The 17,413-nt window shown below is 43.7% G+C and overlaps 1 protein-coding gene and 1 pseudogene across 1 annotated transcript in view; both read left to right on the top strand.

The window, feature by feature from the left end:
- The first annotated feature begins 1,045 nt into the window (after positions 1-1,045).
- On the top strand, positions 1,046-2,173 carry LOC100612840 (spermine synthase-like; annotated as a pseudogene).
- A 3,617-nt stretch (positions 2,174-5,790) lies between these two features.
- Positions 5,791-17,413, top strand: part of SV2C (synaptic vesicle glycoprotein 2C) — a 245,001-nt gene continuing 233,378 nt past the window's right edge. The window contains exon 1 of the mRNA XM_526889.8: positions 5,791-5,918. The gene's annotated coding sequence lies outside the window, so the exon portion shown is untranslated. The remainder of the gene's footprint in view (positions 5,919-17,413) is intronic.

The raw sequence follows: 17,413 nt of genomic DNA, 5'->3' as shown, positions 1-17,413 counted from the left end.
AAGGAAATGGGGGCACCAGCCACAAGAGCAATCCACTTGCCAAACTGCCTTCCTAGAACCAGGACCTGTCCACATGTCCATGGCTGACTTCATAAGTGGGAGCTCTGCAGCTCCTTGGGGCATTTGGTCAAGACTACAATGAGTTTTGGAGTCAGAGGAAAGCTGAAGAGCACACTGAAGGGGAGAAACAGGGATAGGGTCCATGTGGATCTGGGTGTAGGCTTAAAGGACCCCACCAATAGAACCTGGCCACCAGAGAGGTGGCCTCTTAAACTTTAGAGTTGTTTAATATATGGAGCATGGAGACCAACCCCTTGTTTGCCCAGGTCTAAGGATTGTACTGGTTGGAATGAATACCTGTGTGTATATTAAATTGCCAAGGATTAAGGCAGGATTAGTGTTCAGGAAGTGACATCAACTTAGGAGTCAATCAGGAAAGTTGTAGAGTGACCTGGAGGTCTGAGCATGCTAGCCACATCTAAGAGTAGTGGGTGAAATAACCTGATGAAAGGAGATTTATAGCAGTAGGTTTCAGGGAGGAGGGATGAAGAATGTTCTGGAAGTAGCAATGCAGAACAAGGACATCACCTTCCTATCTCCAGACACAAGTGATGCAAGCATTGGAGGGAAAAGTCAGCCATCACTTGAGAGGGTTGTGGGAGAGCAGCCTCTTAGGAGGGCAAGCCATACTTCCATGAGAATAGAAAGGTGAAGAGAATACTTGGAGATGAGGTTGAGGATATTGGGCATTTTGCTAACAGTGGACTTTGAAGTCCAGGAGGCATAGTCAGAGGGTTTCAGGAGTTGGATAGTGAGAAAGGGACAGAATACTGGATGTGCTGAGCCTTATGAGTATTAGAATGTAAGAGATGAGAAAAGCACTTGAGATTTTGGGGCTTCTTGTGTTCACTGATACAAGCAGGCATTAAGGGCTTAACAAGACGAACATTGGTAGACTCAAAACATACTGTTTTGACTCCCGCGGGCCACAGCCTGACACGGGCATGCCCCTACCCCCTGGCTCCCACAGCCACCTACCAGAGGCATGGCACAGGTAGGGCCTCGCCTCACTGTCACAGCAGCATGGCACAGCAAGATCAACTTCATGCTCGGTGCCAAAGCTGATGGCAAGACCATTCTAAAAGGCCTCCAGTCCATTTTCCAGGAGCAGGGGATGGCAGAGTCTGCACACCTGGCAGGTTAATGGCTAGTTAGCAACCTACAAACGGAAACACAAAAACATCATCTTTGCCAATTTGAGAATTTACCTACATGGATTGGTGTTGCTGGACCTTCAGAGTTACAATGATGACTTGCAGGGCAAAGAAGAGATCGACAGCCTTTCAAACAATGTAGAAAAAAGATTGAAAGAATTGAGTCAAGACAGTACTGGGCTGGTGAAGCAATTACCACCTGTAGTTTGAAGAGGGGCCATCAACAGACATTGGTCCACCACCAATGGGCGCCTGGTTGAATATGACATAGATGAAGTGGTGTACAATGAAGATTCACCTTATTGGAACATTACAATTCTACACTAGAAGCAATTTGGAAATATTCTCATCCTTAGTAGGGATGTTGATTCGGCAGAGTGATTTGGCATATACCTTGGCCATCACGGGCAGCAGCAAAGCAGATTTCACTGGCAAAGAGGTACTGATTCTCAGAGGCTGAGATGGGGGCATATTATGTGAAATAGTCAGACTAAAATCAAAGATGGTCACTATGGTAGAGATTGACCAAATGGTGATTGATGGATGTAAGAAATATATGCAAAAAACATGTGGTGATGTTGTAGACAATCTTAAAGGAGGCTGCTATCAGGCTCTGATAGAAGACTGCATTCCAATACTGAAGAGGCACACCAAAGAAAGGAGAGAATTGGATTGTGTGACTAACGATTTGACAGCTGTTCCAATCTCCACATCTCTGGAACAAGATTCCACGTGGGAGTTTCTCAGACTGATTTTTGACCCATGAATGAATGTATTGAAACAGGATGGGAAATATTTTACACAGGGAAACTGTCAATCTGACAGAAGCCCTGCCACTCTATGAAGAACAGCTTGGGTGCCTGTATTGCCTTGTGGAATTCTCAAAGGAGATCGTCTATGTCCCTTCAAACTTGGAATTGTGGGTATTTTACGCTGTCTGGAAGAAAGCTAAACCCTGAAGATGAATATCCCTTAATCACATGTGCTGCAAATGGCCTTTTTCACTTCCATATGCTGTACATGACATTGAAACAAGTCAGGCAATTGATTGTGAATTCCTTGAAGTTTTCTTTTTAATTATTATTTTTGATTTTAAAAAGCAAATGGCAAATGTATATTTTGATGAGCTTAGGGTGTTTTTTTTTGAAAGCCAGCTGAAGGATGGTTCAACAGCACAGCAAGGACTGCCAAATGCACTAACACCCTAGAATGTGATTTTTGTTACTTTTTATTTCTCCGTGGGCTTTGTTTTTTTGTTTTGGTTGTGATAGACTTTCAATTTGGATGTTTGGAGGAATGAACATCATTGTTTTGTTCTGGAGGGAAGTTCTTGGTGGTGTTTCTTTCACCCAATATTGACTTAGATATTAAAATGTGGTGCTTATAAGACAGAGTTTAAAAAATGAATAGTAATACTTCGATTAAAATTACAAAAGAGACAAAAAATAGTTTTGAGTGTTGTGAAAGCTGAGTGTTGGGGTAAGAAGAGTAGGTGTCTGCACTTTGCTATAGACTCCTGATGATAGTGAGGAGAAGTGGAGAGCTGTGTGGACTTGGTCCAAGAGTATGGGGCTGTCTTCAGACATCTGCTGTGGAAGCCAGGTGTAACTCTGACTTTCCAGAGCATCTTACAAAACCAGTTCTCCAAAGCGCAGGCTTTGGAAAACCTTGCCCTGACTACTAAAAGAGGAAGAGCAACTGACATTTATTCTATACCCATTGTGTACTAGGCACTGCGCTTCTTGTGTATATTATAAAATATAACCACTATAGCGTCTGTACTTAGTGTGAGTTATTTTTATGAAAACCACTTTGCTGATGCAAAAACAGACCTCTCATGCTCATTAGGTGTCTTTCACAGCTTGTTTTTTAGCATCACAAGACGACACTCTGCATTGAGGAACAAAAGTCCTGAGGTGTAGGAGGGCAATGACTTTAGAGTACTGGGATTCTGTGGGGATGGAGGGTATACCCCTTTTCACTCCATCCGCTTCTACAAGACAAGTGTTTTCAGAAGAGAGAAAACATTTCATTATAATGAAGGCATGAATAAAACTAGTCTGAGTGCTGGATCCAAGGGGCCTGGGGCCAAGGTGTGTGCCAGGCAGGACCCTAGAACCAGAACTGCTTTAGAGGGCAAGTCCAGGAACCAGGGCACAACATCATCATGGCAAAATGTTTCATGTCCTCCAAAGACACAACGTTAAAATAGCCTTTTCCAGTGCAACCTGGTCTTAAATGGGATGTTTCCGGCAAACTCACAATCAGGGATTTTCCTAAAGGAGCTGTTACCTTCAAATGCATCAAGACACGAAAATCCAGAAGTAGAAAAATCAATCCACTTTAAAAAAATATCTTCCACGGACAAGATAGGAGAATGATTTAAGGAAGATACAGCATAGCATAAATAACGTTGATCACGTTTAAAGTTTGTTTCATGGTTTTCTGAACTTCCATCACTTGGAGAAACAATCCATTATTCTGCAACAGTTTGGGGGAGGTTCTCAAAAAGGTAACCGTTTGAGAACTCAGTGAATTGCCAGCACATTTTGCAGTTGGAAGCTCAAATTTTTATAAATAACATGCGGGGAATCCAGATAGGATTTGTTATTTTTTAATTTCACAATTGTATTTCCAATGCTGGATTCATAGGCACTTCCTTGTCATAGTAGCAGCACATTAATTTTAGCCTAAATAATTATTTAAATTATTTAACTATTTAAATTATTTAACTATTTAAATGATTATTTTACTAAGAAGAATCCACGAAATGAAAATGAGCACGTTCACTAATTTTCATGTTGCCTGACCATCTCATAGCACCATGGTCACAGACTGCAAAGCCTCTCACCAGAACAAGACAGACCAGCAAGGAAGTGTAGGTTCAACAGCACATGAGAATCATAACTTTTAGTTCCAGAGTGTCTGAACCAGAGAGGAGGGAAAATGAGAGGCCAAGAGTTGTCTCCATTTTCTTCTCTTCACAGTATCCTGCATAGTGGCACAAATCGAACTGGAAAGCCCAAGCTAACAACACCGCCCTGGGCGAACCGCCTGGCTCCACCGGCTCCTCTGGGCGGGAGGCTCCAGCCTGGGGGTGCCTGACAGCTCTCCTTCCCCGGCGCCTGTATTATACATGTAACATTTATATTTCTATCCACACAGCGTTCATTCAGCCATCCATTCAATCACCCAGGCATATTTACACGGATGGAACACATTCGCGGAGAGATGTGTGTGTTTGAGTTCCAATCACTGCAGCCCGTATTGGCGCGGCGCTTTGTCTCGCTTTGGGTCACCACCACAGGAGCAACGATTTCGGGGACGGCACACGCCTGTGTGACCGCTTCCCACTCCACTTGGGTTCCGTGAGCGCGCGGAGCCGGAGGAGTCAGGGACGTGAGGATGCCCTACTTCCCGCAGCATCCGGATGGCAGGGTCCGCGTCGGAAGGCCCGGGAGGGCGACGCCCTCCACTGCTGCCGCGGGGTGGCTGCGCCAGGCCTGGGTGTGGCCTCGCGGGAGCGAGTTTCTCTCCAGCCGCCTGGCCCACCGCTTTGGAACAGTGAAGCTCGAGTTGGGGTCTCCTGCACGCCAAGGGGAGAAATGTTTGTTTCTGACAACACAAGCAAAATTCTCTCTCCTGCACGCCAAGGGGAGAAATGTTTGTTTCTAACAACACAAGCAAAATTCTCTCTCTCCCTCTCTCTCTCCTCTCCTCTCTCTTTCTCCCTCCTCCTCCTTTCTTTCTCTTTCTTTCTTTCTTCCTCCTCCTCCTCCTCCTTCTTCTTCTTCCTCCTCCTCCTCTCTCTCTCTCTATCTCTCTCCTCCCCCCCCCCCCCATATTTGGTCGTTTCCCATCTAAGGGGCCACTTTCAATATCTGCCTGTGAGCCCAGCTGTCTGGCCCTATCTAGCATTGGGGAGACACTAGACTTAACCCAGCGAAGTTTTCTTCTGTTTGCTCTTGCTGTGCCCAAGTTTCCTCTGGACTTGTCTGCCAGCGTCGGGGTGGGGGCTGGGGGAAGTAGGCAACCTAGCTCTGCCTGGTTGCTCCCTGGAAGCCAAGTCGAAGTGAACAAGTCAGTCCCAGGCCCGGAAATAGAATACAAACCCTCTTTTTGTCCGGTGCTAACAAAGTCCAGCAGTCAGAACTCCCTTGCGTCTCACGCTGGACCTGACCCGGGGCGCCGCCAAGTGCGCAACGCACAGTCACAGTTGGTGACTAATTAAGGACTGCCGCCCCTCTCCTTCACCTGCTACAAACTCAGAGCCCTGACTTCTCCAGAAGTACCTACCACTTGGAGGTGGCTCTCCTTCCCCGCCCCCTGCCCCAGTCCCACACCGCAGCAGCGCCTCAGCACCGCGACTTGCCGGAGCACCGCGAGTGGCGCGCGGCTCCCGCCTCCCCCGCGCGCCGTGACTCCCTGCGCACCGCTGGTACTCTCGCCACGCCGCCGCCCGGCACTGCAGCACCAGGGGGAGGAGGCAGGCGGAGGAGGGGAGGAGGACCGCAGCGTGCAAGCCGGGAGCCACTTTCCCGCCCCTCCTCTCGCCGCTGACACGCTCAGAGGAGTCACCACTCCGCGCTGCAGGCGAGAGTGGCAGACGGAGGCAGCCCGGGGAAGCGAGCCGGAGCGGCGCCCGCACTGAGGCGGCTGCAGTGCTGACACCACTCAGGGCAAGGGTCTCCGACGGCTGGAGCGGTGAGTGGGGGAGGTGAAGCGGGCATCCGCGGGGAGACTTTCCCCCGCTGCTGGATTTCTCTTCCCGACTGGTGGCCGGGCGCTGCAGCCTGGGGAAGTTTTTGCAGCCTTTCGGAAGCGCAACTTTGCCCCGCCTGCCCCCGGGGAAGCGGCTGCAGGTGCCCGCTGCTGTGTAGGCGCCTTTGTTGGAGAGGGACTAGGAAAGTAGGGGTAAAATAGATGCAGTGACCCCCGGGTTCGCTAGGGTAGGTCTGGGGACTGGGTCGCACTTTATCTGGGATTCCCAGAGGAGGTGGGTGGGCAGCAGCGGGGATGCAGGGGCCGCATCTGCAGCGACCGCCACGCTCTTTTTTGCTTGTGTGGTTTGACGGGCAGGGATAGGCAGATTCAAATCTAGCAGCCTAGAGCCCCGGGCTGGGTACCTGGACCTATACCTTCATAGCAGCCTTAGGCTCAACTTTTCGGCGGGGATCCCTCTGCAGACGTGCAGGTGGCGGGAGAGCAGAGGTGGCCGCAGTAAGTGCTGAGAGAGCCTGAAAGAAACACCATGAATTTTCAAACTCTCCCACATACATTCCCGAAGCGCCTGTCTAGCGTCTAAAAGAGAGCAAGAGAGGGCTGGAGAGCAGGGGAGCCCGCGGGGCTGAGGCTCTTTGTCAGCGCCTGCACTTCCTACGTTACAACGCCTTCATTCAGCAAAAACCTTTTGGGCGCCTGCTGTGCGCCAGGCCAGGCGAAGCAGACCCGAGGCTGTGAAGCTCAGAGAGGAGAGGGACCGATCCCCGTAAATAAGCTACCGAGGTAATCTTAGATGGCGATGAGGGCAGCAAAAGCCATCAGCCGACCCTCTGACCCTTTCTCTTAGTGGGCTTTTCCCCCTCCGCCTGGGTTCTAGAACTGGGAAGACTTTTCTCCACAGCGTCGCGGGGAGCGCCCCGGGCTGGGCCCACGGGGACTGCGGAATACGGGGATGAACTTGGCTTGGGGCAGCCAGCACCCCGCGGCAGATGAACAATCGGGAGCAGATCTGTGGGCGTGCGGGGACCTTAGGCGGCGCGCGGGGGCGGGGGGGAGGGGCTGAGCCACGGGGGCTAGAGGTGCCGCCTGGACGGCCTGAGCTGGGGGCGCTCGCGTCACCTGCTACGTGTGCGAGTGATGCAAATGCAGACCCGCGAGGGGCGGGCGGGGGTGGCGGGTGGGGGCAGGCGACGGAGTCTCCGTCTGGGAGCGCGCGTGTGTGCGTCAAAAGCTCTGGGTTGATGGATGCCCCGCGGCGCGCCTGGCGTGGAGAGCGGCGACCCGGCGGGGCAGCGGGGGGCGGGAGGACTGCGGCGGCGCGGGGCGGCGAGGAAAGCCCCGCACAGCCTGGGCTGGCGGGCAGGCGGCTCCGCAGTGCGCCGCAGTGCCGGGAAGGAGCCGCAGCTACCGGGCGCTCCCCGGGGGACCGAGGAGATGAGGCGTCTTTTAAGGCTCATGAGAGCCTTAAGGAGATGAGACCGGGATGCCGTGATGGTCTCCTCTCCCGCTGAACCTACTTCCTTCATACTTAGCTGACTGCTAGCGCGGTAGCTTCCGTTTAATTCTTATCCTTAATTCTAAAGAATGTGGCATTAATCTCTCAGGCGTTCACTCATTTTCCATGGCAAGTTCCGAAAGGCCTCGTGCTCGTGGCAAGTTTTCATGTGAACGCCTAGGTGTTGAGGTTCGTGAGGTTCTGTAGTGCCAACCCGTTGCGCCACCATTCTGCAGGATTTTTGGCAGGAGGCCTGGCCTCTAAGTGAGGTTTAAGAATGTCTTAAAAAACAATGTGCCGCATTCCTCTTTCATGGCATAAAAATACGCGTTAAAAAACACTACTGATAACGCATTCTCTGGTGGAAAATAATAAATCAAATCCACGATCCATTTTATTCTTTTTTTTAAAGACCACTTTCTGGAAACCCAGTGACAAAGTTTTTCTACTGGCTTTACTGAAGGAGCCCAAATCTGCAGTATGTAGGCAAAATGAATGAAAGGGGACGGGGTTGGGAAAGAAGAAAGAAAGGAAGGGAGGGAGGAAGAAAAGCAGTTATCAAGGAACCCAGAGACACAGATGCTAGTCACCATTTCCCCAAATATTGTGTTATGTCACCTTGGGCAGGTTATTTACCCTCTTGGGTTCATCTTCCACCTCTGAGAATTGTGAAAAATAGCTTATACTAGCTCTTATGTACCTTACAGGGTTGTTTTGAAGACAAAAGAGATAATCTCAGAGAGCTTTGGCTTCGGAAATACAAATTTTCCATGAATGGAAAATATTAGCAAACAAAGCCCCTACACACACACACACACACACACACACACACACACACAGAATTTTATCTTTTAAAAAATTATAGAGACTTTTCCCAGCATTGTTTTTTTAATGAAATTTGGCCCTCAATGTGAGCAAATGCAGACAGCAGACTTTTCCTAACAGTCTAATATGCAATCAAATGCCATTAGCTACTGACTGTCTGGAGAAGGAAAAAAAGAAGCTCTGGATCACATCTGAGTGTTTTGTTCCTGTAGTGGAGAAATCAGATTTATTTTTCATGACCCAATGACAGTGAAAGTAGCTTCTCTGATCTGAGCAGCAGACTGGCCTAACAGCTTGTACTAAAACTCCTATTCATTATTAACCCTATCATATTCCTTAAGTGTGGAAATGCTTCAAATAATAGGATCCAGTTCCCAGTCTCCAGGAGATTACGGCAAAGGCATCATAATGTGCAATATATCACGTGACGACAAGTACCAGAAAACCCATTTCCTATAATTAGGAGTGTTAGCTCTTATTCTTAAGCAAACTTGATGACATATTGTATGAATAAAAGCATGTGATTTGTCAAAATGCCTCCTTAACCAGCCCACTGTTGTTATTCATATTACTCCAGATGATGGTAGATTTCTGTGAGTAGTGAAAGCAAAATGCCTCTTATTCTGTGCAGCTATATCAGGGGAAAACCTTCAATACACCAGCGTATTTCTTGGTTCCATGTTGGTGAGGTTCCTGTTTGACTGTGGTTCACAGCATACATAGTATTCTCCATTTAAACACAAACTCATCATTTCAATGAAGTCTGTTTGTAAACCCAGGAAAGGCAGCCCCTGGCAGGTATATATAGTTTTGATGCAACATTGCCACATTATTTTCAATCTCTGCTTTGCTTTTTCAGTCTCTGCACAGATTGCCACATTGTTTTCAATCTCTGCTTTGCTTTTTCAATCTCTGCACAGTTGAGCAACCAGCGTAAAATGTTGCAGTGGTTTGAATTTGGAGGTTTTTTCTTGATTTGAGACAGCTAAGAATAACAATGGGAATGAAGTTACGATTTTGATTCTTGCTAGAAATATGTCTTAATGGGATACTAAAACACAATTTTATTTTATCACAAACAACCCCTCCTAATTAGGGACAGCAGTAGTATTTGCACTTGAGGATGGCTTCCCTATTGAGAGGTATTGAACAAAATGAAATAAATGGACAGGATGGATTGGATGATTTGGTCCTTTCTAGTTCTAATATTCTTTCTTTCCAGGAAATAGAGAAATATATGATGAGTTATATTTTAAGTTTGAACTTTGCTTATAAGTAGTATAGAAAATGTGTTTTTAAAATAAATTAACTCATGTTAAAATTTTACATGAAGCTATAGGCTCTGTTTTTGTAGATAAGTGGTCCATTAGATTTTGTATTATGCCATTAGATGTATGAATTAAAACAATTTTAGGGATCAAATTTGAAAAATAATTCCTGCTTAACATAAAGAAGATACTCAGATCAATTTAGTGTGACATTTAAAATATTTTCTGTTGATCACCTAATGTGCGTTATGCTTGCTACATCTTTTCCCATAGATAGTATATAATACAAATGATTAAGACTGGACACTATAGGGATGGGCTTCAGTCTTCTGACAACCTTGGACCCTCTTACAAGTCAAGAGTAGAGTGAGATTTATGACAAGTGAAACCAAGAGAGCTTTCTCTTATCATTTTCCACTGTTTGGAAACCCTAGAATCCTAGAGTAGCCAAATAGACCAGCGATTCTCAAATAGTTGTGTATATCATATTTTTCTGGGGAGCTTGTTTAAGTGGGAATTTCTGAGCCCCATTCTAGACATTCTAAATTAATGGTTCCATGTTTGGGTCCAGAATGTGCTGTTTATCAAGCTCTGCCAAGTGAGTCAGATGTTATCATTAGGGGAACCACATATGCAGATGCACTTGAACTAGTACTAGATAGGATAGCAAGAACCCAGAATGCATGGACTTTCTAAGCTATGTTTTCCTCCTTAATATTTACCAAGTATCTGCTGGAAGCCCTCAGTGAAATACCATTCTGTTTTGTGAGACAAATGTAAAGAGGACTAACTTCTTTGGTAAAAGCCATAGGAGTGAGTGACATGGGTGGTTGGGAATGACTCCATGGAGACAGTTATATATTTGGTAGCAAAGAAGGGAAGGGCATTGGCAGAAGGAACATTGTAATGACAGGTCAGTTGAGTGCAATAAAGGCTGAAAACCTTTGCATGGCCTTCAGAGCCCTAGGTGGTCTGGCCTCTGCTCACTTCTGCAGCCTCATTTTACATGAGCCCCAAACCACTTCCATCCCCAGCAACCTTCAATCATCAGTCTCCTTCTGCAACCTGCCCCAACTTACCTCTAATATATTAACTCCTTATGCTCTTCAGATTTCAGTCCAGCCTCTAAGCCTCTGTTGTGAGGTTACTTTTAATACAGTGTGCTTTTCCTCATAAAGTTATTAGAGAAAATATAAGATGCTCAGTTAAATTTGAATTTAGATAAACAATAAAAAATTTTAAGTATAAATATGTCTCAAATATTGCATGGGACATTGTCCTAGTCCCTTCCAGCTGCTATAACAAAAGTATTTTAGACTGGGTAATTTATAAACAATGGAAATTTATTGCTCGCAATTCTGGAGGCTGGGAATTCCAAGATCAAGTTCCCAGAAGATTTGGTGTCTGGTCAAGGCCTATTCCTCATAGATGTCCTCACACGGAAGGAGCAAGGCACCTCCCTTCAGCCTCTTTGATAAGGGCACTAATCCCATTCATGAGGGTGGAACCCTCATGACTTACTTATTTTCCAAAAGGCCTCACCTCTTAATACTATCACATTGGGGATTAAGTTCCAACATATGAATTTGAGAGGGACACCAGCTTTCAGACCATAGCAGACATACTTACACTGAAACCTTATTTGTTGTTTATTGAAAACTTAAAATTATTTGAGTGTCCTATATTTTTATTTGCCAAATCTAGCAATCCTGTTTATGAAGCTCACTAATTTTACAATTTCCTTTTTAAAAAAAAAAATGGGATTCTTTCATTAATGCCAGTCCCCCTTCACTAATCTACAAACCCTAGAAGACTGAGGACAGGATTAGGGATAAATTGGTCTTGTATTAATCTTGCTGATTTGTCCTTCGTGTTTGAAATAGTATCTGGAACATAGTAGGAGCTCAATAAATATTGAATTAATGACCTGTTGGAGAAAAACAGTATAAACATGAACAAGTTTCTTTTTTAATTTTAATTTTAATTTCATGTTCTGGGATACATGTGCAGGTTTGTAACATAGGTAAACATGTGCCATGGTGGTTTGCTGCACCTATCAACCCATCATCTAGGTATTAAGCCCAGAATGCATTAGCTATTTTTCCTAATGCTCTCCCTTCCCTCAGTCCCTCCCCGACAGGCCCCAGTGTGTATTGTTCCCCTCCCTGTGTCCATATGTTCTCATTGTTCAGCTCCCACTTATAAGTGAGAACATGCAGTATTTGGTGTTCTGTTCCTGCGTTAGTTTGCTGAGGATAATGGCTTTTAGCTCCATCCATGTCCCTGCAAAGGACATGATCTCATTCCTTTTTATGGCTGCATAGTATTCCATGGTGTATATGTACCACATTTTCTATATCCACCTTATCATTGATGGGCATTTAGGTTGATTCCATGTCTTTGCTATTGTGAATAGCACTGCAACGAACATACATGTGCATGTGTTTTTGTAATAGAATGATTTATATTCCTTTGGTTATATACTCAGTAATGGGATTGCTAGGTCAAATGGTATTTCTGGTTCTAGATCTTTGAAGAATCGCCACACTGTCTTCCACAATGATCGAACTAATTTACATTCCCACCAACAGTGGAAAAGCATTCCTATTTCTCTGCAATCTTGCCAGCATCTATTATTTCTTGATTTTTTAATAATCACCATTCTGACCGGTGTGAGAAGGTATCTCATTGTGATTCCGATTTGCATTTCTCTAATGATCAGATATGTTGAGCTTTTTAAACCATGAACAAGTTTCTTAACCTCTCTAAGCCTAAATTTTTTCAGCTGTGAAAAGATGATTTTGTAATCTACTCTTTAGGATTGCATGTAGAGACAGCATAAGGAGAATATACGCAAAGCTCCTAGCATGTTACTTCATAGGCACTGTACTTTAAAAGGTATCTTTTCTTTTGTCTCCATATGTATCTTGTAAAATGAGAGGATACCTTTTTGATGTATAAAATTCCACTTTGTTTTCATTATACCGCAATTTCAGAAGCAATCAATGTTTCCCAAGTATTTACCAAATGCAAGGTAGTCCGGAGGATTCAGCTATGCAGTTACAAAAGTCCTGTTCTCAAGGAGCACCTATCTGTGGGCTGATAACACCTAGGGCCAGCTTCATGGGTCTTTAACCTTAACAGTCACACTAAGCTTCACGTTTAGAAGAACGCTACATTTGGTTTAGTGTTCTGCTATCACCTCTTGAAATTCTGTGAGCATGGGGTCCCATGTTTCCCTTTTGCATTGGGCCCTGCCAATTGTGTAGGTGGTCTTGTTAAGCTATGCACATTTGTATCCAGCAAATGCATGCAGAGCATTGTATTTAGTCTTCATGGTAACCCTGGCCCTCTCCTTACTCAGAGAACTTGTGATTTTCCTGAGATGCATGGCTTATAATTAACTAAACCAAGTAATCAAACACCTAGTTCAGTGTTCTTTCTGCTACATCATGCCTGTCTTCACCTAATTACAATCATCTAGTGTGTTCAGACCTTTAGATGAGCATCTGGAGCTTTTAAAGACTATATCCTTAGGTCTCCTATTCTTCGGTGACTGCAGTGAATCCTCGCTGCCATCACTGCTCCTGTAATTGCTGAACAAATGGAACTTAAAGTTCTAGTTCTGCCTTTGTAGAAACACCAGGAACACCAGCAGCTTGATTTCTAAGATGCTATCTCTTCCAATATTTAGGTTTTAAAATCTGCAAATGTATGCAAGATAAGTAGTGAACTTTGGGGGGCTAAAATTTATCTAGGAGAAATATCTGAGATGTTTTATTCTTTGCTTTAAATTACCCAGCTGAGTCACGCAGCACGGGAGTTTCTGCAGCAAGGAACAGCCATGCATTTTGGCAGTGGGTAGAGAAGGTGACCCACTTTGTCATTTCAAGCTCCGAATAGCCTCTTTTAAAATACATGTATTTTAATATCACTTTTTAGTAGCTCTAAGCACGCCAACTTTCTTTATTTCATTTTTGTGCTTCATATCTAAGAAGTGATATTCTAATAAATCCATGGAGCCATTGTCGTGTTTGCCCTCACACCATTCTTTTCAACACAAGACAGCATACTCCAGTCAATGCATATTAAACACATCACTAGCTGCATTGAACACAAAACAATTTAAGTGTAAAGACTATTACTTTTTGAAGCATCCAATTAAATCTGCAACCTGTGTTTCCTGTTGGCCACATCCATGTGAAGGCAGAAATTACAGACTCACAATAGCAACCATAATCACTTCTGTGGTTCTCGTCTGACCCCAATTGTGGCATTTCCAGCGTGCTTCAAAGATTCCTCACTATTCTTTGAGTCCTTGAAGATTGCTTCTGTAGTTCTTGTCTCCTGCTCTGGTCCCTGCAGCAACATCACCACAGTGTTGCCCAGCCTGCCTCTCACTGCCCAGAATGCCTTGGTTCCAGTGTTGTGGAATCTGCTGATGCTGCCCTGTGCTGTTGATGTCCCTGGAGAGTTTAGAGAATCTGTGAATGTATGAGGGCTGGTGTACGAACATGCCAAGTGATACAGTGTACTGTATTTACGATCAGTTTCCCTCTCTAATGCAGGTCCGTTGTCCTAGGACCATAAATAATGGGCCTCAAATTGCCTTTCACTCAGAATAAGCTTTCTATGAGACTTTTTTTTTTTTTTAAGCCTACAGCTCATGTTCCCAGGTGGTCTTCCACTCAAGTACTAATCAGGCCTGACCCTGCTCAGCTTCCAAGTTGAGATAAAATCCCAAGAGACTTCTTAGTCCCTCCCCTTCTAATCATGCTCAGAGGTATCAGAATACTCATCAGAATTTTATATGTTTATTGCATCATTATTTGCAGTGGTGAAAAATTGAAACAACCTATATGTCTATCAGAACCTGATCACGTTAATTATGGTTACTCCAAATAATGAAATACTACACAGCCACTGAAATGAATGAGGTGAACCTACATGGTAAAATGGAAATATTTTGAAGATGTTGTTAGTTAAAAATATAGCAATTTATGACCAGAATATAAATATATATATTTAGTAGAACCGATATAGTATGATTCTACTAAAAAGAATTTAAGGTACATTACAGAGTTTGGAAGAATAAAGATCAAACTCTCTTATCTTTTAGCGTATGGAAAGGACCTTACATATTTTACTTTATATATTTCTGAATTGTTTGAGTTTTCAACAATAAGCACACATGACTTTTGTAATTAAGGCACCAGTAGAGGTGGTAAATATTAATTTCAATATACACCTGCAATGCTGTTTTTCAAGCGTGTGTAAGTATTAGTGTTCTAGTGGCTAAAAAAGTGGTGCCAGTTTTTCTCATGGATCTTTTTCCAGGCAATAATGTAGGTGAGGTCATCTAAGTTGTGAGAACGTAAATTGCTTTGGTACTCAATACAACTATTTTCATTTTGAATGAAAAAGGAACATGGCTATAAACACTCAATACAGTGACCTTTGAGCTGGGGCTGCTCATTGCTGACTTAGGTCACTAGAGCTGAGGATCGACCCCCATTCCTCCACCCCCATCCTCAATAAATCTTATTTGTCCAATAGCTGTCAAAAGGCTGTATTAATACTTGGAATATTTTGCTTTTAGGCACATTTTTTCGCTCTACTATGACTGTGTATTTGACAGGATGGGAGACTGGCATTTTTTTATCTTCTCTTGCCGTGGGCTGGGAATGTTCTCCTTCCTACCATCTCTTCTTCCCCAACTCCCGCCATACACATATTTTCTATGGAAAAGTCTCCTAATCATCCTTCAATCCTCAGCTCGAAGGTCCCTTTTCATGACACTCCACAGCTCTTTCTCAGTCTCTCCTAGGCCCCTTGCAGCTCCAGCTGTGGAGTGCTTCTCATATTATGTCATGGTGGCTGCTCTATGTGTATTTTCCTACTAGACTCTTATACCTTGAGGAAGAGGCCAAGCCACTGAGATATTTGTAACTCCTGGCACTGGGCACATAGGGGCTGGAAGCATTTTAAATTATTTTTAAACCTTTTTTATTAAGGTATATTATATAGAAAGAAAAGTGCATATTTAATAAGGGTATAGCTGCGTTTTCACAAACTGAACATGTCTCTTTATAGATCACCCATCAAAAATCAGAAAGAATATTTCTAATGCCCCAGAGGTCCCTTGCATGCTCCTTCCAGTCATAACTATCTCCCACTATCCTGACTTCAGTCCTTTGGAGGTGCTTATCAAGTTCTCCCTCTCCTGCTCTGAATTCCATTGTTCCATGCGCAAGGTCTGAGAAGCTGCTTGGCAGAGTCTTGCTTCTGCCAGTGGACATGCGAGTGGTGTGACTGTGTCCAGAATGTTGTTTGGGTGCCCAGAACTTCCAGTCCACAAGGTAGAGGCAGAGAAAAGAGCCCCTAATTAATTGCACACTTAGCCATTGGCCCTGCAAAGCAGCTTCGCTTGTGACCAAATTCTAAGCCCCTCATGAGCAATTCTATCATTTGACCTCCATGCCTTGTCCAGAATTTCACAAAACTGCTCTTGCACGGTCCTTTAGACCTGGGCCTTATTCTTCTTACCCTCCAAATTTGAACTCATTCCAGTGAATCAGAATGCAACAAACTGACTTCCAGACTGTTCAAATTTCTCCTCTATCAGCTGGCTTCTGAGCCGCAGTGATCTGGATAAAGCACATTGCATTCATCCCTCTCTCTGTACTAAATATTCTGAATTCTTATCACAAGGCCAAGAAAACTCATTGGAGAACCCTGGGCTCTTATCAAATTATTTTTCCCCCTTGTAGACTTGCTTCTAATGTCTTTCCCTTTGACATCACTATTCCAAGAAACAGTTTTAAGGAACTTCCCATATTTATTTTAAGGATGTTGCCCATTATATTACCCGTTGCCCTATTCATTACTGTCTATTCAAGAAATGTTTTTGGAGCTGGATGCAGTAGCACACACCTGTAGTCCCTGCTACTTGGGAGGTTTAAACAGGATTGCTTGAGCTTAGGAGTTCAAGACCAGCCTGGGCAAAATGGTGAGACTCTGTAAATAAACAAACAAACAAGTAAATAAATAAATAAATAAATAAATAAAATGTCTTTGGAGTTTCAGCACTATAAGAAACTATGAGTCTCCTGAGAAATGATTTTGTTTTATCAATTAAATTCATGATGGTATAATTTTTTTCCACAGAAAACATAGATTATAAATATATAGCTGGATCAGTTTGAAAAGTGTATACATCTGTGTAGCCAAAAGCATATCTCCATTACCTTAGAAAGTTCCCTGTATCCCTTTTCATTCATTGCCTCCTTTCCTAGAGACACTGTCCTAATTTTTATCACCAAAGATTGGTTTTGCTTATACTTGAAATTCAAATAAAAGGAATCATACAGTATGTACTCTTGTGTCTGTTTTCTTTTTTTAACACCGTATTTTTGAAAAGATTCATTTTTTTTGTGTATCAATAGTCAATTCTTTGTCATTACTGAATGCATAGTATTACATTATATGAATATACCACAATTTGTTTCTCTGTTTATCTGTTGGTAGATGTTTGAGTTGTTTCCAGATTGGAGCTATTATCAATAAAGTATCTATGAACATCCTTGTGCATGTTTTGCTATGTAATGTAGTATTCACAGGTTCTGGGGATCAAGTAGTGAATATATCTTTGGGGAACCATTTTTCTGCATACCACACCTTCTGTACATCTTCTCTGATACAGTGTCTGTTTATATATTTTGCCATTTTTCAATTGGGTTGCTTGCTTTCTTATTGTTGAATTTTAAGAGTTCTTTGTGTATTTTGGATACCAGATATGTATTTAATCAGATATGTGTTTGCAAATATTTCCTCCTAGTGTGGCTTGTCTTTTTATACTATTGACAGTGTCTTTTGATGAAAAAGAGTTT

This window comes from Pan troglodytes, chromosome 4 (assembly GCF_028858775.2).
Source record: "Pan troglodytes isolate AG18354 chromosome 4, NHGRI_mPanTro3-v2.0_pri, whole genome shotgun sequence".
Lineage (NCBI taxonomy): Eukaryota > Metazoa > Chordata > Mammalia > Primates > Hominidae > Pan > Pan troglodytes.
The sequence above is the reverse complement of the archived record's forward strand: the minus strand, read 5'-3'. Positions and strand labels throughout refer to the sequence as shown.